Raw genomic sequence first — 22,975 nt, forward strand, 5'->3', positions numbered from 1 at the left:
AGAAGGTAGATAAATTTTATCCGAAAAGTGGTAGTAATCCTGTCGTGTTCATGGGCAAATGTAAGTCGTTAATTTCGAAAGAACTGCCAGAAGAAATTCGGGTCTTGATTGACCGGACACGATTGAGAGTTGACGCAGAAAGTTGGGCAGTTCGCGCCCTGAGCGGTTGCGAAACGATTGACTGATTCTTGAAATGATTTGAAGACGAATACTGGTCAACCAGTAAGTAATTACGTAGTTTACGTATGTTCTTCCCTACCGTGCCAGAAGAGACTCAAATATGAAAAGTTATTGCAAGGATATATGTAAAAAATTGAGCGTGTAAAAGGAAACATAACGGGAAAAAAATGTTGGACCTACAGCGCTACAAACTGCCACGTAGTGTCCGCAGCTACATAATTGGCGACAATAGCAAAACAGCGTTTGTGAGAAAGTAGGAGATCTAGATGTGTTATACCGTGACGACGAAAATCGCAAGTACAGTCACCACAACAGCAGCTACAATCAGAACGGAAATAATAACTATTACGACAGACGAGGTCAAAATAATCAAAGTCAAAACGGAAAGTTAAATTGTGAATACAATTTGAGATCGACACATATCGATAGATGAAGACGCGGCGGAAGAAGTTTTGTACGTGGTAAGGGAGATTATAATTGGAACCATCATGGCAATGATGAGTGGAAATCGGTGGTCGGCAACATTGTAGGGTCCAACTGCTGAGGATCGCTTTGAGAGACCGCGCCGGCTTCAGAGGCAGTATTGCCGCAGCAGCAATGATGACGCAAAGGGAAGCAAAACGAGTAACGAACTTAAACAAGGTCAATTGTAGGCTGGAAACAGCGCAAATGAAAAACGATGCAGAATTGTCGCGATTCTGACGCTCGTCGTATCAGATGTCTTAGCAAGGGAAATCACGAATGTTGTTGGATTGGCTACCCGTGCGAGTACAGACAGTACCGCTGCACCGAGTTAAGCGCATCTTCCGATAGCGGATAAGCATGTTGTCTCCGTGAATGAAGTTGAAATAATTGAGGAATGGCTGACGCAATTAAGTAATATGTACGATGGTTTGGAGGAACGGAAGAAAGAAAGTAGCGAATATCTTACGGAAAGTAATGAGGAAGTCATGAGTAATAATGATGAGTATTTTGTTTGTGTGACGAAAGCGGCATGTAATTTCGAATAGATAGTACGTACAGTAGATAATTTTGACGAGATACGTGAATGTAATAAAGAATGTGGGGCACGTGAGGCGCGTTATAATAATGTGTTTGTTGATGCCATTCCCGAACTCGACTAGAAAAGACAGCCGGAAACTGCGTTATGGGGCAAGAGTATGTTGGATCTTATAACTGGGTGAGATTAGTGAGGGAAACGGAAGATCTCAATGTGTACCAAGTTACGGCAGGAATATGTGTTCAGATGAAATAAGCCAGCTTGACGATGCAACAGATACTGCGTAAATAAAACATGTTTTGTTTCACACAGAAGAAGGTAGTAGTAAAAGTCAGAAAAAACCACCGGATAAAATGGATGAGCTGGGTGGTATTCAGTGGGATGATTTGTAAATGGAGCAGGATTAATTATGGGAAGATAGAGATGACGAGTGGAGGCGATGTGAACAGATAATGATCCCGGTAAATGTACATGGGATGGAAACTCAGATACTAATCGATAGTGGTAGTCAGATTAGTGTGTTCCCAGTCATTCTACGAGCATATTAGGAACGAACGTGAAATAGTCGAGATGCTAGTTGAGGGCGTGAAGATCATAGGTGCTACTGATAGTTGTAGTAAACCAATAAAATCTCAAGTGTTTTACAAATAGTTATTAAAAACGTGTTGTTCGAACATAGTTTCTTAGTGGTTTCTCAGCTAAGTACTGAAGTAATTGTAGGCGTTGATTGGATAACTAAGCATAAAGTAACTGTGATAGGAAGGAAATGATTTGTTCAGTCGGAGATGAGAAGATAAATGTGTATTTTGATGAAGTAGTGGGAATTGGTGAAAGGAGTGAAGTTAATTTACGAATACTTAAGTTACAAATGTGTGCAGGTCTAAGTGAAGGACCTGAGTGTTAACATGTTAAACTTGAATAAATTGTACTAATCTGGCGACGAAATGAAAGACATAGTAGAAAAGGTTTTGGGAATATCAGTAGAACATACAAGGGAATTGTATGATATTTCAGCTGGTAACAATGAAGTATTTTCAGAGAAGTCTGGTTTAGTACGTCACTTTGCATATGAAATCGAAACTGTAGAATGCGAGCCATTTTTCGGACCAGCCTATCAAATGTCGTTACCTTGGAAGGAAGCAGAACAGAGAGAAATATATCGTATGGGGGAATGGGGAATAACTGAAAGATCTAGGAGTCACTACAACAATACACGTGTTCTGGCCAATAAGAAAGACGGGGGAGTGAGAATTTAAATAAGATAGTGAAGCGTGAGACTAACAGATCTGAATGTTTGGATGACGTGCTTCAGAAGTTTTATGGTGTGAAATACATGAAAATCTTGATTTGACAGCTGGGTATTGGCAAATTCCATTAGAACCAAAATCAAGGGCCGTGCGGGATTAGCCGAGCGGTCTGGGGCGCTGCAGTCATGGACTGCCGGGCTGGTCCCGGCACAGGTTCGAGTCCTCCGTCGGGCATGGGTGTGTGTGTTTGCCCTTAGGATAATTTAGGTTAAGTAGTGTGTAAGCTTGGGGACTGATGACCTTAGCAGTTAAGTCCCGTAAGATTTCACACACAGTTTTTTGAACAAAATCAAGGAAACTGACAGCTTACCTTTTGCTGGAAAGTCATTCCCTTTGGATTAAAGACATCTGTATCCGTGTTTATCCGAGAATTGGATGGATTGTTAAGAAAAAAGTTAGCGAGTAGAATAACAATTTAAGTTCATGACTTATTGGTAGCGTCATCATCATGGGAAGAGCATTGTGAGTTGCTGAAAGAAAGTTTTCAAGCTTTGAGACAAGGTGGAATGCCACTAAAAAATTAAAAAAATGTGAGTTTCTAAAAAATTAATTAAAATTTTAGGTCATATTGTAATGAGTATGGGAATAACGAAAGATCTGCGGAAATTAGAAACGATTAGAGATTGCCAACCACCAAAGACGAAAAAACAGAGTAAGTAATTTTTTGGCTTATGTAATTTCTTTCGCAAATATGTAAAGGGGCAAGCTTTCAATGATAGAAATTTATGTAAGTTATAGAAGAAAAATACTGCATTTGTATGGACGGAAAAGTGTCAGTTAGCTTTCGACAAATTAAACAGGAATTTGTAAAGAGCCAAATTTTACACCGTCCTGATTTATGATTACCGTTCCATATGGGAACAGACGCATGCGATTATGGCATTGAAGTTCATATTTTTTAGGAAATAGTGGCGGGAGGAAGTAAAGAAAGTCGTTCTATATCGTTCGCGAGTAGAACTTTGACGAGATATGAGCATAATTATACTGTATCAGAAAAAGAAGCGTTATCTATTGTTTGAGGATTTAAGAGATATAAAGGTATTTAATGGGGACGCAAGGTGATAGTGCATACAGATTATACGGTGGGAGCGCTTTCTCTTTCGATACTGAGGCTTAATTTTTCCTTGCGCAGCGCAATCTCGTTGCATTGGTGCCTTAAAAATATCTCGAAATATCGGCGGTTGTCGAAGAAGTCATCCAGCAGCACTCCTGTAAGCTGAGCACAGATGAAATCGTTAACAATTTTAATACTAGTGTAACTAGGAGTTAAACAGAACTGAAGCAAGCCTATGTCAACTTGTCAGCGAATAAATAATATTCCTCTATTCTTATGTATATAGTTGTTTGTGAAGGAATTATATGGAACAATGATATGGGGATGTCGAATGGTCAGATTAAATCCGTGTGCTGCCGGCAACTTCCATTGTACGTCAAACGGATCAACAAAAAAGCGATGCAAAATAATCAAAGGTATGTTCTGAGCATCAAACATGCCTGTTAAAGTTCTGTTCTCAAGCTTTAACCACTAAGGCTGCTGATCCTGATGTGCGACGCTGTGTGTCACCATACATCTTTAATGGTAAAGAGTGCTACAGTAGCCCTTGCTTTGGATACATCAGCAGACTCTGCATTGGCCATTCCCTGCACTTTGAATGTGGCCATTCCCACACATTTCAGTCGTGCCATGCTCCTTATGTCTGCAATGGCAAACATACAGTCACTTATAGTAGAAAGTAGATTATAGAAGCAGAGTGGCTCAGAAGTATTTCTGACAGTTTCTCAATACAAATAAGCCTTACTAGGGCAGACTGATATTCATACGCTGAGACAATTACAGGTGGACACCATTACTTATCCACTGCGATTGTCACGACCACTAGCTAAATTCTAGATGCCGCACAGGAGGGGCGTAGTAAACACCAGGAAGAGGTGTGATCAGTTTTACAGCTAGAGAGGAGACCAATATGGTGTCAGGTATCCCTCCAGCACAATGGCAACCGAACTGACTTACAACCCTTACATCGACCGTCGTAAATTCCATTGTATCCGATATTCCAGCAACAACTGTGCAGTTGTTACCAGCCCACATGAAACCGTTCCGGTGTATATTTCAGGGCTTCTTCTTTCGTTTCATACTCGTGTCTGAGACTTGTGTGAAGCTGAGCACCCCCCCCCCCCCCCCCCCAACACACATACACCACGGAGTTATAAAAGTCGTGATAGTTACATTTATCAGATACAAGAGAGCTGCAACTGACAGGGAGACTGTTTGGCAGCAAGTATACGAGCAAACTGGTTTCCAAAAATAGTAATGTCTAAAGACACGTTCATTGAATTTAAGGTTCTCAACAGAAAGTAATATACAATCCACCTAAAGTAGGACAGCTCTCTAGCTTTGAGTTTGCACTCTTAAGTCTTTTTACATGAATCCGTAACTTAAAATGGAGAATGGAACAAATATTTTCTAAACAAAAGTCCTTCCACGTCGAAATTTACGAGCATACATTCCAGCTCAAACTTTACACTGGTTCCACTTGGGCATGCTCGCCACGCAGGAGACACTCACACGTTTGATACTTTAGCAAATTTGGAGGTCACTCTGCTGATTCGACCTGTTGTGCTGCCATTCATGAAAAGCGTTGCGTGGGGTGTTTTCCAAGAGAATAACGCTCGTTCACATATCTCCGTTGCAACCCAACACATTTGTTAAAATTCTATTCCCAGGCTTTAACAAGCTTGGCACAGAAGAGGAATTCGTGGCGGGCCACATCAAACCAGTCAGAAAACTGATGCAACAGGCACGGAACTCTATCCCACAAACTGACATCCGGCATCTGTATAACACAATGCATGCAAGTTTGCATGCTTGCGTTCAACATTCTAGCGGTTATACCGGTTATTAATATAACATAATTTCGTACTTGCAGTGGCTTATCTCGCGCTTGCATTAAGCTCCGATCATGCAATGTTAATCGCTTAAATACGTTCCCATCCAAGTGTGTTGCTGAAATTATTTTTTGGTGTTGCAATTTTTTTCATTAGTGTAAATATTGGAACACGTGAAATAATACTGACCTTACGACTTACCTTAGAAGAAAGATTAAGGAAAGGCAAACCTACATTTCTAGCATTTGTAGACTTAGAGATAGCTTTTGACAATGCTGACTGGAATACTCTCTTTCAAATTCTGAAGGTGGCAGGGGTAAAATACAGGGAGCGACAGGCTATTTACAACTTGTACAGAAACCAGATGGCAGTTATAAGAGTCGAGGGGCATGAAAGGGAAGCAGTGGTTGGGAAAGGAGTGAGACAGGGTTGTAGCCTCTCCCCGATGTTATTCAATCTGTATATTGAGCGAGCAGTAAAGGAAACAAAAGAAAAATTCGGAGTAGGTATTAAAATTCATGGAGAAGAAGTAAAAACTTTGAGGTTCGCCGATGACATTGTAATTCTGTCAGCGACAGCAAAGGACTTGGAAGAGCAGTTGAACGGAATGGACAGTGTCTTGAAAGCAGGGTGTAATATGAACATCAACAAAAGCAAAACGAGGATAATGGAATGCAGTCGAATTAAGTCGGGTGATGCTGAGGGAATTAGATTATGAAATGAGACACTTAAAGTAGTAAAGGAGTTTTGCTATTTGGGGAGCAAAATAACTGATGATGGTCGAAGTAGAGAGGATATAAAATGTAGACTGGCAATGGCAAGGAAAGCCTTTCTGAAGAAGAGAAATTTGTTAACATCGAGTATAGGTTTAAGTGTCAGGAAGTCGTTTCTGAAAGTATTTGAAGGAGTGTAGCCATGTATGGAAGTGAAACATGGACGATGAATAGTTTGAACAAGAAGTGAATAGAAGCTTTCGAAATGTGGTGCTACAGAAGAATGCTGAAGGTTAGATGGGTAGATCACATAACTAATGAGGAGGTATTGAATAGAACTGGGGAGAAGAGGAGTGAGTGGCACAACTTGGCTAGAAGAAGGGACCAGATGGTAGGACATGTTCTGAGGCATCAAGGGATCACAAATTTAGCATTAGAGGGCAGTGTGGAGGGTAAAAATCGTAGAGGGAGACCAAGAGATGAATACACTAAACAGATTCAGAAGGATAGAGTAGCATGGAGAGCTGCATCAAACCAGTCTCAGGACTGAAGACGACAACAACAGTGTAATTTCGCTGAGAGACTCAATAATTTATACAATAACACGCCATAAAACTGTTGGAGTAAGGAGACAACCAGCTCCCTCGCTTAGAAAACTACTCAGACACCTTACGCGTGTCAGAGAAACATCACGCAGAAAATATAAACGTCACGCCACCTCTCATAATCATCTCTCCGAGAAGCAACTATGCAACTGAGATAGTTAGAGATGCATAACTCAGGTGCGCCCACTAACTCACTGAGGACTTTCACAGACGCGGAAAAATCAACGAGGTCTTGGAATTGGCAGACCTAATACAATAGCGGAACCTCTAGTTTCTATTGAAGATCTAATTGCCTATTTCGCCATGTCAACGTCTCTGCTTGATCAAGGGCGCAAACAATTGTCTCCCCTAATGAATCAGTGATTGGTACAAGGAAAACCTATTTTCTGCAGCCAGTAAGCCCTAAAATGATCAGGACGTCCCCTGCGCGAATTCGTTCTGCAGCTGGAAGACATGATAATATAACAGTACGAATAACCAGTTTCCCCGTAGATTCACTACTGCCTAATAAAACTAACATTTTTAACTATCACCTGCCCTCCAATATCTTTCTCTCAGTCTGGGAGCAGGGACTCATAAAATCAATATCCACGAAGAAACCTGCCAAATAATCCTCCGAGTAAAGCTCCATTTCCTTTCTACCAGCATTACCCAAGTCTTTAAGAATGAACATACCACGAGAAGATTACTAATCATTTAACACCAAATAACGTTTTAGATGAACACCACTGTGGTATCAGGAAAAACAACATGACGACCACTCTTATTAAAGTGACTGACGGAGTGAAATAAGCTATGGATAAATAATAGGTGACAATTTTGCTTTTTGGATTTCAGGAAAGCTTTCGACACTCTCGACTTTCTAAATTCACATTGTAGGGAAGCAGCCTACTCACGCCGTAGTAAATTCACATCAGTCTTTCCATTGTGTGCCAGCCAGTCTGCTGTAACTAGCTCTGACGTCATAAATGTTGCGCAATAATTTAAAAATCAAGTAAATAACCTGAAACGGTTCTAGCATGTCAGGAGTAATACTAAATTAATATGTGTTGAATATCAGTTCGATAACTTTAACCATTTTCGAAATTTGGACGTTTTTCTGTAAAAATCAATGGCGCAACAGAAAAGAGCTAGAGACTTAAAAATTTATATTTAGATTCCTTTTTCATAATTATTTAAGATAAACACTAATTTGGATCTCACAAATTAAGAGTTTAGTTGAAATTCAATATTTTCTGGTTTTTGTGTTAAAAATTAAGGAAGCTAGATAGATTAAGTAGGCTAATAAATAAGGCTAGGATGTTTAAATTTAATTAGAATGGAGATCCGCTATAATCATAAAGATGTGAGAAGTTTCAACTGAATAACTATAAAACTATAGTGATAGTGTATCTCCAAAGGGCAGGTTCAGAGCTCGTCTACTGTGTGTAGTGTAATTAAAGTAATTCTGTCGTCCAAAATAATTGACTTAGCCACGTCAAACTTTAATTATGATTACTTACCTGTGTGCTGAATGCACGTTTAAAATCAGAGCTTCATCGGCCATCAGCAAAAGAAGCTATGATTTATTCGGTAACTTAAGTGGTGCATTACTAGCCCAGCGGCTAGTTGGGAGAGCCGATTTGATCAAGCGTTCCCTTAGCTGTCCGCACCGCGGCTTTATATATAAGAACACTGCACCAGGAAGCAAGGTCCCAGTTCTCTCCACACGCTGAATAGCACACCACCTGTGCCGGGAGTCGCGTCGCGTCGGTATCATTGCTATAAACAGCCTCGGATGCCGTATTAAGTTACTCGGGATACGCGGAACCATGAGATCATTTTCGAGTGAAGTGTTAATTCTGGGATGACTTTAATGATATATCTTCAGTTTGCGTATATCGTATTTTCACGTGCCGCCGCGGGGCAAACATTCTACCATTATTTAGCGTGGCCTTTGATGAACGTTATCATCAAATTATGGCGAGCATTCACTTAAATATTTAATTTGGAAAGTTATAGTTGCATCAGCGCATTAGACACTGAACTGTTCTAGTAGTTGGATTATGTGGATTCTTTTTTTTTATCTGTGAATTTCAGAATGTACTGAACAATTTTTAGAAAATCGTCTTTTGATTATGAATCCCAGACAATCTCCTAATTCCTCAGAGCTATAAGCTGTAGCTATAAGTGTATTTCTCAGATGAAATGGGCACTATGAATACTAATTACAGGCTTCACGTTTTCCTAATCACTTTCTGGTTGCCAATATTGTAGTTAGAGAGCCAGTGTTGAGAACGTCAAAAGACAGCATAAATAATAGGAACTAGTTTTACATTCTACATTATATATTAACAAAATAAATTCCACCGCCACCCCACAATTGGTGCATCGGCCGGGAAAGAAACAAACTGAGTAAAGTGAAAGTGATTTTTAAATATTCGGATTCACGAGTCAAGTGTGACACGCAACTGAGTAATAGAACAGTGAAAGTGTTACGTGTGCATGTGGATGACGCAATTGGATTAACAACGCATCTGGATTGACGGAGCTGGCATTGAGTCTAGCGGCGCTGTCGGCATCGTGAGAAGCCAGTTTCGCCGCACCGCAGTCATCCGCCGGAGCAACCGGAGCCACGCCTGCTGTTGCGGGCCACGCAAACACCCAACAGCTGTCGGAGTGCCGTCTGGAGTTCAACGCGCTGCATCGCATCAGTAATTCTGGTATGCCGCGCAGGAAACTACATACGTCGTGCAGAAGGAACTAAGTTAAGGGAAAAGCTGTTAAAAATTTTACTGATCTGCACTAAAAGACTGTCGGAAATGGAACTGCCAGAAGAAACTGAGTTTAAACTTAAATCAGAACCTATGTCTGTTGAGGGAACTGTAAATCCAGACAACGGTTCAAGTGTAAATATGCATGAAAATAGTAATGTTGAGGTGAAATAGGAAATATTGTTTCCTGGCAGTAGTGTGAAAAGGGGCAATGATTCAATAATAGAGACCCCTGTAGTAAAGCAGAAAGCAGGAATTGTTAATTTATTGGATGATAGTTTATCTGATGAGTTAAAAACGAAACAGTCATCAGAGATGGTAGAGTTTAAGAAGGAGAAGTTAGATATGACTAATCAATCAGAAGTTTCATTTAGTTTTGATGATTCTGGTGTTGGAGCTAGTTTTTCGTCACCTGAGTGTGATAAAAAGCCAGCTAGTGAGCAACCCAAAGATACTGGGGCTATTGATTTAAATGTTATATTACAAGCAGTAGGTACCAGCAATGCTGAGTTAAAATCTGATATCATTGAGGTAAATAACAGGATTGTGGCCAGCCAAACCAATTTTAATAAACGATTGGAGGTAATGGACAATACCTTCAAGGCTGGTTGCAATAAGTTGAAAGAGGACCTGGACAGTTTAAATTATAAAATTGATTACAACCATGAGGATATTAAGAAAAAGGCTGCTCAACAATTTTCTGAAATGTAAAAAACAGTAAAATCCGAAGTTGCTGAGGTTCGCAAAGACTTCCAAATCGAAGATGCGAAGCTAAAGCACAAGTTAACAGAAAAGATCGAGGCGGAATCTGAACTGTGCTCAGATAGGTTTAAAGATGTTAATATAAAAGTAAATATATGTCAAGCAGAAGTAGACACAATGAAAACTGATACTATTCATATTGTGCAAAGAGTAGATAATATTGAAACGAGAGTAGAAAATATTAGTACTAACATTGCTAAAATTGAGAAGAAAGTAGCTTCAGTAACTTCTGGTAATGGTAGTATGCAACAAATTGTAGCTGCAAACGCCGCTTTTATCGGGTGTCGGCAGTTCTTGCGGTTCGATCCACATAAAAATATCCACCCGCTAGATTTCTGGAACGATTTTGAAGATGTGATTCCACCAACTTGGTCTGAACGGGAGAAAATCTCATTTATTAGAAGCCATTTAGCAGGTGACGCCATGCGTTGATCAGCTGATGTTATGTTGAAGTGTAAAACATTAGCGGAATTTAAAACAGCTTTCATTAATGAGTATTGGTCTAGCAATAAGCAAAATGAAGTGTTGAGAGAATTTTGGAGTGGAAAACGCTTCAATGCAGGTAAGGAATCTATTAAAGAATTTGCTAGGTCATGGATCTCACGTTTGTCAGATTTGGCGGAAAAGCTGAAACCTGAAATGATAATACTAGGTCTTGAAGCCAAACTGCCATGGTATTGCCAAACTAGAATTATATCTGCCCCTAGAGACAATCTTGATCGTTTCATTGAATATTTGGAACGTGTAGAGCGTGTGGCTGCCAATGAGGAGCAAGCACGTAATAACAGAAATGCTAATAATACTAGTAGTAATTTTAAGAACGAGCAGAATGGCCATGTAAACATCAGAACAGTAGGTGTTCGCCATCCTAAGAGAGCTAGGAATTGGAGAAATAATTATCAGAAACAACAATGGCATCCAAATGATAGTAATTTTGTTCCGAACAAAATTGTGCAGGTAAACAACAGTGCGGAAAGCAATGCTGTGCCAGTTAACTATAATGCAAATTAAGGAAACAGTAGTAGGCCGAGGCAGGAAAACTAGTTCCCGTCTATGAGGACACTGGATCTCACCAGGCGGTTACTTTTCCTAAGCCAGTAGTTACGGTAATAGGTAAGACGGATCAGAATACTCAAACTGAGCATGTGGATGAAGGGTCGGTAACATCTAAGGGTACAGCAGGAATATTATATCACTCACAGTATTTAATAGATACCATGTTAGAGACGCTTTCTAAGTGGGAAGAGAAAGAGAAGGTGCAGCAGTGTAATGGTAGAGAAGAGCTGCAAAATACTGAATTGTCAGGTGAAGAAGCAGAAGAAATTCATGCTTATATTTACGATGAGGATGATGTGCTCTTATCTAAAGTGCCTGTGCAGCATGTTGATACTGTACTAATTGATTTACGACAGGAGGTAAGTGAGAATGTAGAGGGTAGCCTGTTGGGGGTCGATGAACCCACTAGCTGTGACCAGTTGTCACTTGAGAAGGAACCCGACGATAATAGTGAAAGTGGTTTAGCTGTAACTAGTGTTATGCCCAGTCTGGAGGCGCAGAATTGCTCGTATTACAGTATTTTGGGTCATGTTCAGCAAACTAAATGTAATGATGTCGTGCGGTGTTTCGATTTGAAATTAATATATCGACTGGAAAAGGCAGCTGAAAATGTAATTCAGGAAACCCCTACACACGTTGATCTAAATTTAATGAAGGCAGATGTCGATCACTTTAGTTGGAGACAAATCCAAAAGGAACTATTGGATGAGTTTGAGGAACCACCTATACAACCTAGAATAAGCCACCATATAATAATAGTGAATATGTTGGGTATCAATGTACGTTGTCTCTTAGACAGTGGAAGTGAGGTGAGTGTGATATCTCAGTCCTTCATTGATGCATTACCTGGTAAAGACAAGCTTACAGCAATAAGGGTATCAGGACTAAGAATAATTGGTGCTACTGGCAAGGTGTCAAAAACGGTAAAGCAAGAAGCTTTGCTGCCCTTTAACATTAATGGTAATTTAATTGATCATCCATGTTTAATTGTAAACAATCTCAGTATTGAGGTTTTAATTGGCACAGATTTCTTGTCCAAATATCAGAGTGTTGTTGACTTCGAAAGAAGCCAGTTGAAAGTGGTCTTGCCGATAACCGGAGTAATTACGGTACCTTTCAGTGATAAACATGTAGTAACTAATGATGAAACTTGGGAGCTGCCTATACGAGTTCTGAAGAATAGGTGATATTGGGACGAAGGTGTTAATTTTAGTAAAAGCATGCTAAACACAGAAGAAGAAGAAGCAATTATTTTGGACAAAATAGAAGCTAAATTGCAGGAAATCGATAAAATTTCAGCTAATCGGAAGAACTGAGACAGGTTTTAAAAAGGCGTCATAAGGTATTTTCAAATCGACCTGGCGTGGTCAATGGTTATGAATGTCAATTAAAGGTGAATCCTGGCCAAGTGTGTTTCAGAAAGCCATACCAAATACATGTAGCTAGGAAGGAGGCGGTTCCAAAGGAGATACAGAGAATGCTAGAGTGGGGTGTAATTGAAAAAGCGGTCAGTGAGTACAATAATCCTCTTGTTGTTGTACCAAAAAGAGACGGGAGTGTCAGATTGGTCTTGGACGCTCGTTGGTTGAATGAAATAGTGGTTAGGGAAAGTGATAGACCGCAGAACATGGACGAGTTATTGCAAAAGTTCCGGGGGGTAAAATTCTTAACTTCTATCGACATCACGTGTGGATATTGGCATTTGCCACTGGCGGAGTGTTCAAGGAAGTACACAGCTTTCTTGTACGAAGGAGTTTGTTACCAATACCGTGTGGTACCTTTCGGACTTAATATCTCCGTTTGTGTCTTCATACGTGTGATGTGCCATGTTTTAGGACCAGCCTTAAGTAATAAAATAACAGTCTACGTAGATGATCTGTTAATAGCAACTCCTACCTGGGAAGAACACATAGCTTTATTAGAGGAAGTGTTAGAGGCTATTGAGAGAGGTGGCATGAAACTAAAAATTGAAAAGACAGAGTGCGTTAAAGAGGAAATAGGTTTCTTGGGATATATGATAAGTGGAAAAGGTATTCTGCCTGACCCAGGCAAGCTAGCAGTCATTGAAAAATTTGAAGCTCCCAGAAACAAGAAACAGTTGAGATCGATGTTCGGTCTTTTCGGCTTCTATAGGCGTTTTGTTAGTGATCAGGTTTTTAATGCGCCCTGTCTTCACCTCCTGCTGAAAAAGAATACCCCTTGGTTTTGGACAGCAGAATGTCAACTGACGTTCGAGGTGCTTAAACAATCTTTAATTAATAGTCCTATTTTACATCATCCTGAATTTGAAAAACCATTCTGTATGTCTGTTGATGCTAGTGGCTATGGTATAGCTGTGGAGGTATTCCAAGTAGAAATAGAGAACGAACAGGAACTGCACAAGACTATAGCTTTCGCAAGTCGATCTTTACAGGCAGCAGAGAGAAATTATGGCATCTCAGAACTGGAAGCATTGGCAATTGTATTTTGGGTACAGAAGTTTGAGCAGTATCTATTAGGTCACAAGATAATTGTTTACAGTGACCATAAGGCGTTGACCTTTTTAAAGACCTGTAAGTTGAGGAATGCTCGTTTGGTAAGATTGTCATTGTATCTCCAGCAGTTTGACCTTGAGGTTAGATATATTCAAGGGAAAGACAATCTGGTAGCTGATGGGTTATCTAGAAGTGCGGAGCTCTGTGACGACGCGGGAATTACAGCAACCGACCAAAGTGAAGTACGAATGTTTGCATTACACGAAGTAAAGGAAGATAGTGCATTAAAGAGAGTGATTAAGAACTTGAGACGTGAGCAGTATGCAGATGACCAACTGAAATTAGTGAAGAGCTATCTAGGAAATGCGAACTATCCTAAGATTTTGCAATACTATTGTTTGCATAAAGGTATTCTGTTTAGGAGGAAAAAGGTAGGTGTTTCTGAGTGGAATCTGAGCTTTGCCTCACAACATGTAGACTTACTAATCGACTATGTACACCTGAGGTATGGGCACTACGGTGCAAAGAAGTGCATTGCAAAATTAAAAGAGAAGGTTGTGTTTGACAACATGTACCGCCGTGTGGCCAAGCGTCTAGCATCTTGTGTAGTGTGCCAGAAAGTCCGTGCTGCTAACACCAGAATATAAGGGGATATGCATTCAGTAGAGCCAACTGAAACCCTAGAATTACTGGCTTGTGATTTGTTTGGCCCTCTTCCTGCTTCGAGAGGTGGTTGCACCCATGTTTTTGTTGTTGTGGATGGATTCAGTAAATCTGTTAAGCTATAACCAATTAAAAGAGCAAATGCAAAAACGTTGGTAGAAAAGTTGGAAAAAGATTTCTTCGTGAACGTTGGCGTTCCGAAAAATTTGCTGTCAGACAATGGGCCTCAATTTACCTCTGATAGATTTCAGGAATGTCTAGAAAAGGCCGGCGTGAAACATCGGAAAATATCTGCGTATTTCCCCCAAGGAAATATGAGTGAACGTATTATGAGACAATTGAATAGGCTTTGCAGGACTTATTGTGCTCGGAAACACTCAAGTTGGACAGAGCACATGAAGTACTTTGAGAATGTAATTAACAACTTAAGGCATGATGCAACATGTTTGCGCCTTGCGAATTGATGTTTGGCCAAGAACCGCACAATGTGATTGCAGATATGGTAGAATTCCCTATTCTAACGCAAATATCAACAGACGAAAAGAAGTTAAAGGCTGGGGCAAATATAAGAAAAAGAGCATTGGAAAGGAAGAAGTGTCATGACGCAAAAGCTGTACCCACCAGTTTTGAAATAGGTCAGTTAGTCCTTGTCAAAACCAAGGAAAAATCAAAGAAAATAAATGCAGAAACAAAGAAATTCATGTTCGTATACCAAGGACCTTTCAGGATCATAGGAAAACCACATGTTAATGCATATAGGCTAGAGTACCCTAAGAGTAAAAAGCATTTAGGTCTCAGGAACGTCATCGACCTAAAGAAGTTCATAGGTAGTGAATGCATTCTGTAGGGAGGAGGTTGTTCTGTAACCTCTACACAGTGTGGCAGCTGTGCAGTCCCAGCTGTGTGAGATCTTCTTTCCATTTCAGGTCTCACTCATTCTTCATCTTTCCTGTCTACAAAAATTTCGATCCCTTCTTTCCAATACGAAATTTTCTGAAACTAATGAATATAGTAGGGAGGAGGTTGTTCTTAACCTCTACACAGTGTGGCAGCTGTGCAATCCCAGCTGTGTGAGTTCTTCTTTCCTTTTCAGGTCTCACTCATTCTTCATCTTTACTATCCACCAAAGTTTCGGATCCTTCCTTGCAATACAAAAATGTTCCGTCATGGCTATCAAGCCATGAGTTCTGTAATCATTCTATCCACCGATTAGTGAAAAAAAATACCTACTGTGACAAACCTAACTGTGACATAAACAACAGAGAAGTATGATGTAATTAAGATACAAAGATATTTGAGAAACAAGTATGTATAGAACCCTGGTAATATTGTAAGTATAAAGTGTTGTTTTATTGGAAATGGTCCACCAACGGTAATTTAAAAAGATATATTAATTCGTGTACAAGCCGTATCTGAAGTGGCAATGAGACCTAGTGTACACATTAGAGCTAACTAATAAATAGTAAGAGAGAGTGCTTAGTGTTATGAAAAATATGCAGACAAGTTGTAAGAATAAACTCACCTTGTGTAGCAAGGAATGACAGTGTAATAGAATTGAACTGTGTTTGTGGTTGAGACGTGAAGGACACGTCTTTGAAATATTTATAAGGTTGGAGCTGGCCGTTATTTGGTGTAGTGTGTGACAGAACACACCTACATGTATTGAGGTTATGAGTTGGAGGCGTGAATGCGACCATAGGTACCCTTATGTTAGATGAGACAGAGCAGCTCATGGTGTCCTATAGGTTTAAGGAATTTAGCATTACGCTCGTCCATAATTACTTAATGCATTTTAGTGGTAGGTCGAGAGGGACTACCTGTGGTTTCAGCGTCCGATCGAGTGGAAATGGATTGCCACGTGAGCAAACTGATCAGCTGCAATACACTATAGATATGAAATAAGTGTGCTATCCTATGCTTTAAATGTTAATAGAGTGAGTGTTAAATAAGTACATACACTAGTAACATAATTGAGTAACATAATGGCAGACGTGAAACACTATTTATAGCTCAGCATAAAAACACTTCGATGAAATAAGTACATAATTGCAGATGTGTAACTGACATAGCACAAGAGGACCAATAAGAGGATTTAGTAGCCAACTAAACGTAGTGTGTTTTGAACACTCAGAACTGTACTATTAGCACAAGTTACTCACATGTACAAAGAAGCTGAGAATACCACTACTAATCAAATATACTCATACTATCTCTAAGAATAAGGTAATTGAAGATGAGTCAGCTAAGTAAATAAAATACAGATTTGTCAGGAATGTACCGAACATTGGTTCAGTGTTCTGGCCCAGAAATAATAAATTGAAATGAAATAGGATTCATGATTGTATGCCTTGAGCATAAATTTTCTCTAGTACGTCACTAAAGGCGTTTTGAGCCCTTTGTTTACCGATTTTATGACAATTAAGTAAACACGAGAGTAAAATTGAGAAAGTTCTGTTAACTTTGTTCCAGAAAAATATTGAAGGATAAAATGTATATATCCCCATTTCATTGTGACCCACCCTTAGATATTAAGTGAACAGAGTCTGAGGCACTCTTTTTGTTTTTTCTACAGGACAAACCAGATAATGGCAGCCTGGTAGCTGCGTGAAAGCGTGGAGTGACTTGGACACAACTCACAGTGACCCCTCCCCTTTTCCCATGAACGTGAAGGACGCACACCATAGCAACTTCCCCTCCTTTACCCTTGTGAATGGAAGTGTAGAACGCCTGCCAAAGCGGATACAACCACGTGTGTAAAAATGATTTATAAAATTTTCTTTCAGGTTTAGAAAAGACTGCTAAGATAATATCATCTGTTTATGTATCATGAATAACTGTGTTATTTTCTTTGAATTTGTTTATGTAAAAATGTATTTAATGGATTTAAGATTTTCATAATTTTACATATTTTTACGGGTTTGTTTGACTAAGGCAATATGTATGCCAACATGTTTAATTGATTTTGCTTAAATTTTGAGTGATAATGTTGCTTAAGAGGCAGTGAACATGCCAGTAATTTAAATAATTGAAGTAGGTAATCAGTTTTCTTTTAATATTTCTTTATGTTAACATTTCAATTTTAATTTTCATAGGGAGTTAAGCTATACTCTTGCTTCCCTTTTTGTAATTAATTTTTTTTTCGGTCATTAACATTCAAAAACAAAAAATTTAAGTTTAGGGTGATGTAGGGAAGCAGCCTACTCACGCCGTAGTAAATTCACATCAGTCTTTCCATTGTGAGCCAGCCAGTCCGCTGTAACTAACTCTGACGTCATAAATGTTGCGCAATACTTTAAAAATCAAGTAAATAACCTGAAATGGTTCTAGCATGTCAGGAATAATACTAAATTAATATGTGTTGAATAATAGTTCGATAACTTTAACCATTTTCGAAATTTGGACGTTTTTCTGTAAAAATCAATGGCGCAACAGAAAAGAGCTACAGACTTAAAAATTTATATTTAGATTCCTTTTTCATAATTATTTAATAAAAATACTAATTTGGATCTCACAAATTAAGATTTTAGTTGAAATTCAATATTTTCTGGTTTTTGTGTTAAAAATTAAGGAAGCAAGATAGATTAAGTAGGCTAATAAATAAGGCTACGATGTTTAAGTTTAAGTAGAATGGAGATCCGCTATAATCAGGAATATGTGAGAAGTTTCAACTGAATAACTATAAAACTATAGTGATAGCGTATCTCCAAAGGGCAAGTTCAGAGTTCGTCTACTGCGTGTAGTGTAATTAAATTAATTCTCTCGTCCAAAATAATTGACTTAGCCACGTTAAACTTTTATTATGATTACTTACCTGTGTGCTGAATGCACGTTTAAAATCAGAGCTTCATCGGCCATCAGCAAAAGAAGCTGTGATTTATTCGGTAACTTAAAGTGGTGCATTACTAGCCCAGCGGCTAGTTGGGAGAGCCGATTTTATCAAGCGTTCCCTTAGCTGTCCGCACCGCGGCTTTATATATAAGAACGCTGCGCGAGGAAGCAAGGCCCCACGTCTCTCCAGACGCTGAATAGCACACCACCTGTGCCGGGAGTCGCGTCGCGTCGGTATCATTGCTATAAACAGCCTCAGATGCCGTATTAAGTTACTCAGGATACGCGTAACCATGAGATCATTTTCGAGTGAAGTGTTAATTCTGGGATGACTTTAATGATATATCTTCAGTTTGCGTATATCGTATTTTCACGTGCCGCCTCGGGTCAAACATTCTACCATTATTTAGCGTGGCCTTTGATGAACGTTATCATCAAATTATGGCGAGCATTCACTTAAACATTTAATTTGGACAGTTACAGTTGCATCAGCGCATTAGACTCTCAACTGCCCTGGTTTTACATTCTACATTATATATTAACAAAATAAATTCTACCGCCGCCCCACAACATGTCGAAAGTTTTCTTCAAGTGTTGTTCAATGTTTCCACTGATTCCTTATTACCCATCAACAGTGTGTAGTGACTGGACCTAAAAGTCACAATGGAGGAACGTAGTATTAGGAATTCTACAAATATCATTTTTAGGCCCATTACGTTTCTCACGACATGTTGATGATGTATTAACTACTCTCTCCCGCTGCCAAATAACATACATGTTAACCAACGTAAGTTATATCTAAGTACACAGCCATACATCATGAGTTACTTACTTTGTAAGAATGGGCGCAGAACATACACTTTGTAATCAGAAGTATCCGACACCCCCAAAAACATAAGTTTCTTATATTAGGTACATTGTGCTGCCACCTACTGCCACCTACTTCTTATCAGCGACCTCAGTAGCCATTAGACATCGTGAGAGAGCAAGACGGGAAGCTCCAAGAAACTCACGGACTTCGAACGTGGTCAGGTGATTGGGTGTCATACGACTGTGCGCGATATTTCTACTCTTCTGAACATCCCTAGGTCAACTGGTTTCGATGTGATAGTGAAGTGGAAACGTGAAGGGACACTTACAACACAAAAGCATACAGGCCGATCTGATCTGTTGACTGACAGAGACAGCCGACAGTTGAAGAGGGCTTTAATGTGTAATAGGCAGACATCTATCCAAATCATCACACAAAAATTCCAAACTGCATCAGTATCCGCTACAAGTACTATGACAATTAGGTGGGAGATGAGAAAACTAGGATTTCATGTTCGAGCGGGTGCTCATAACCCACACATCACGCCGGTAAATGCCAAACGACGCCTCGCATGGTGTATGGAGCGTAACCATTGGACAATTGAACAGTGGAAAAACGTTGGGTGGAGTGACGAATCACGGTACACAATGTGTGATCCGATGGCAGGGTGTGGGTATGGCGAATGCCCGCTGAATGTCATCTGTTAGTGTGTGTAGTGCCGACAGTAAAATTCGGAGGCGATGGTGTTATGGTGTGGTCGCGCTTTTCATGGACGGGGTTTGCACCCCGTGTTGTTTTGCGTGGCATTATCACAGATAGGCCTACGTTGATGTTTTAAGCACCTACTTGTTTCCCACTGTTGAAGAACATTTTGAGGATGACGATTGCATCTTTCAGCACGAACGAGCACCTCTTCATAATGCACGGCCTGTGGCGGAATCTTTACACGAAAATAACATCTCTACAATGGACTCGCCTGCACAGAGTCCTGACCTGAATCCTATAGAACACCTTTGGGATGCTTTGAAACGCCGCCTTCGTGCCAGGCCCCACCGACCGACATCGATATCTTTCCTTATGCGGCACTCCGTGAAGAATGGGCTGCCATTCCCGAAGAAACCTTCCAGCACCTGATTGAACATATGCCTGCGAGAGGAAGCTGTTATCAAGGCTAAGTGTGGGCCAACACCATATTCCAGCATTACCGATGGAGGGCGCCATGAACATGTAAGCCATTTTCAGCCAGGTGACTTGATACTTTTGATAATATAGTGTAGGTTTGATATTTAATCCGTGTAAAGCGAAAGTAATCTTAAGTGCCCACAAAAGACTTATTACCTCACATTTCCTAGAAGCACTTCCACCCTTAATCTTAAAAGGCTCAGGAATAAACTTTTTTTTCTTCTGCAAAGAACTTGGGGATAATTTTGGACCATCACAGAACAGGCCGCCGAATTGATGTCTTTAATAATATTAGCGTCACTTCAATCATCACAGAAATACAAAAAAAGTATTTCTTTTCGCTATTAAAATGAAGCTCGTAGAGGCACTAGTGCACCCTAGACTTAAGAAAGGCGATGCCATTTTCCAAGACCTTTCGGATGAATTCTCACGCAGGCTGGAACTGGCGATAATTGCTTGTGTGCAATACATTTATGACGTGCGCTATTTGGACAGTATCACACTACGCTACGAATAATCATCCGGGCTACCTGACGACAGTCGTAGATTCAATTTTTGTTCTATCATCTTCTCAATAATAGCACACTTTGATATCTGTATTCTACTCTTACGCTACTACCTGATCAGCATAGCAGAATTACTAGTTCTCGACGAAGTAAAATCCTCTCTGTAATATTACATAACGCTACTGCTTTCGTTTTGTATATGAGGAATCCGACTTCGGAAAAGTTTTCTTAAAAATATCACAAAAATAAAATTACTTCCCAATTTCAAAAAACGGCTAAAGGATCACCTTCCATCGCAACAAACACTACTCCCAATCACTAGTCTGCAGCTCACTCACGTCAGATCGTCCTCCCAGACAACTTTTCCCCCTCTCTGTTGTTTCCCGACAGCCATTGCTACGATCATTCTCCTGTTTCTTTATCCGTTCTGCAAATGTTCTAAACTAATCGTTTTTAATGACATGTTGCATTTTATTATTGTTACCGTCAATTCCTCTTGTTATGACTATTATTATTAATATTTTCACTATGTTGAATATTTTTTGTAGGACCTTTGGTATGTGTTTTTTCTGGATAGATGTAAGAGAGGGACGTAAAGCCCTTAACTGCTCCGGCTATATAAGCAGTAAATGAATTTTCTGCTCAGTGCAATTGGAGATGGTATAACCTACACTGGTGCTCATAAATTAAGGATAATGGCAGAATGTGGTGCCACACAACGTGGCACTACACAAACCTGGCGCTAATAACATGGGCACACAGGGAACACACACGACACAGATCTGTAAGTCCACGGTGTTGGTGATAAGTTCAGAAAACCGTCCCGAAACACATGTGCTACAAGACGCCACTGTTTCCTACGCATGTACGCCGACATGAATATGGGATATGATCACCATGCACACGTACACAGGCCGCACAACGGGTTGGCATACTCTGGATCAGGTAGTGGAGCAGCTGCTGGGGTATAGCCTCCCAGTCTTGCACCAGTGCCTGTCGGAGCTCCTGAAGAGTCGCAGGGGTTTGAAGACATGCAGCGATACGTCGACCGAGAGCATCTCAGACGTGTTCGATGGGGTTTGGGTCTGGAGAATAGGCAGGCCCATCTATTTGATATCATCTGTTTCAAGGTACTCCTCTACTATGGCATCTCGGTGGGGTTGTACGTTATCATCCATCAGGAGGAAGGTGGGACCCACTGCACAACTGAAAAGGCGGACATACTGGTGCAAAATGACGTCCCGATTCACCTGACCTGTTACAGTTCCCCTGTTAAAGACATGCAGGGGTGAACGTCCACCAATCGTAATCCCACCACACACCATCAAAGCACGACCTCCATACAGGTCCATACCAAGAACATTAAGGGGTTAGTATCTGTTTCCAGGTTCACGCCAGATGAAAACCGGGCGAGAATCACTGTTCACACTATACCTGTACTCGTCCGTGAACATAACCTGGGACAATTGTTCCAATGAACATGTACTGTGTTCTTCACACCAGGCTTCACAGGCTCTCCTGTGATTATCGGTCAATAGAATGCACCTTGCTGGTATCCGGGCGAATAATCCATGTCTGTTAAGTCGTCTGTAGACTGTCTGTCTGGAGACAACCGTTCCAGTGGCTGCGGTAAGGTCCCGAGCAAGGCTACCTGCAGGAACCCGTGGCCGTCTGTGGGCACTGATGGTGAGATATCGGTCTTCCTGTGGTGTTGAACACGGTGGATGTCCCGTATTGTAGCGCCTGGACACGTTTCCTGTCTGCTGGAATCATTGCCACAATCTTGAGATCACACTTTGTGGCACACGGAGGGGCCGTACTACGACCTGCTGTGTTTGACCAGCCTCCAGTCGCCCTAGTATTCTACCCCTCATAACGTCATCAATATGTGTTCTTTGAGCCATATTCAGCACACGGTCGCCCTTAGGACGTTTGATAACGTCTGTACACTTACTCGCTGCACCGTACTCTGACATGCACCAACACACCTCCGCGCAACGACCACAGGTCAAATGCACCGCATTGTCATACCCCGAGGTGATTTAAACCTGCAAACCGCCTACCAGAACGTTGTTTCACCTTGTATCAGCGTTATCCTTAATTAATGAGCATGAGTGTACATGAGTTTGAAAACTATTGGGGACAATGGATCACAATAACGTTCAGTGCCTGCCTGACGACATATGTCGTCTTGTGTTTAGTTCAATACACAGCTGACAATAAAATTTGCGATGCTATGAAGGCAGAAT

This window comes from Schistocerca nitens, chromosome 1, assembly GCF_023898315.1.
Source record: "Schistocerca nitens isolate TAMUIC-IGC-003100 chromosome 1, iqSchNite1.1, whole genome shotgun sequence".
NCBI classification, from domain to species: Eukaryota; Metazoa; Arthropoda; class Insecta; order Orthoptera; family Acrididae; genus Schistocerca; species Schistocerca nitens.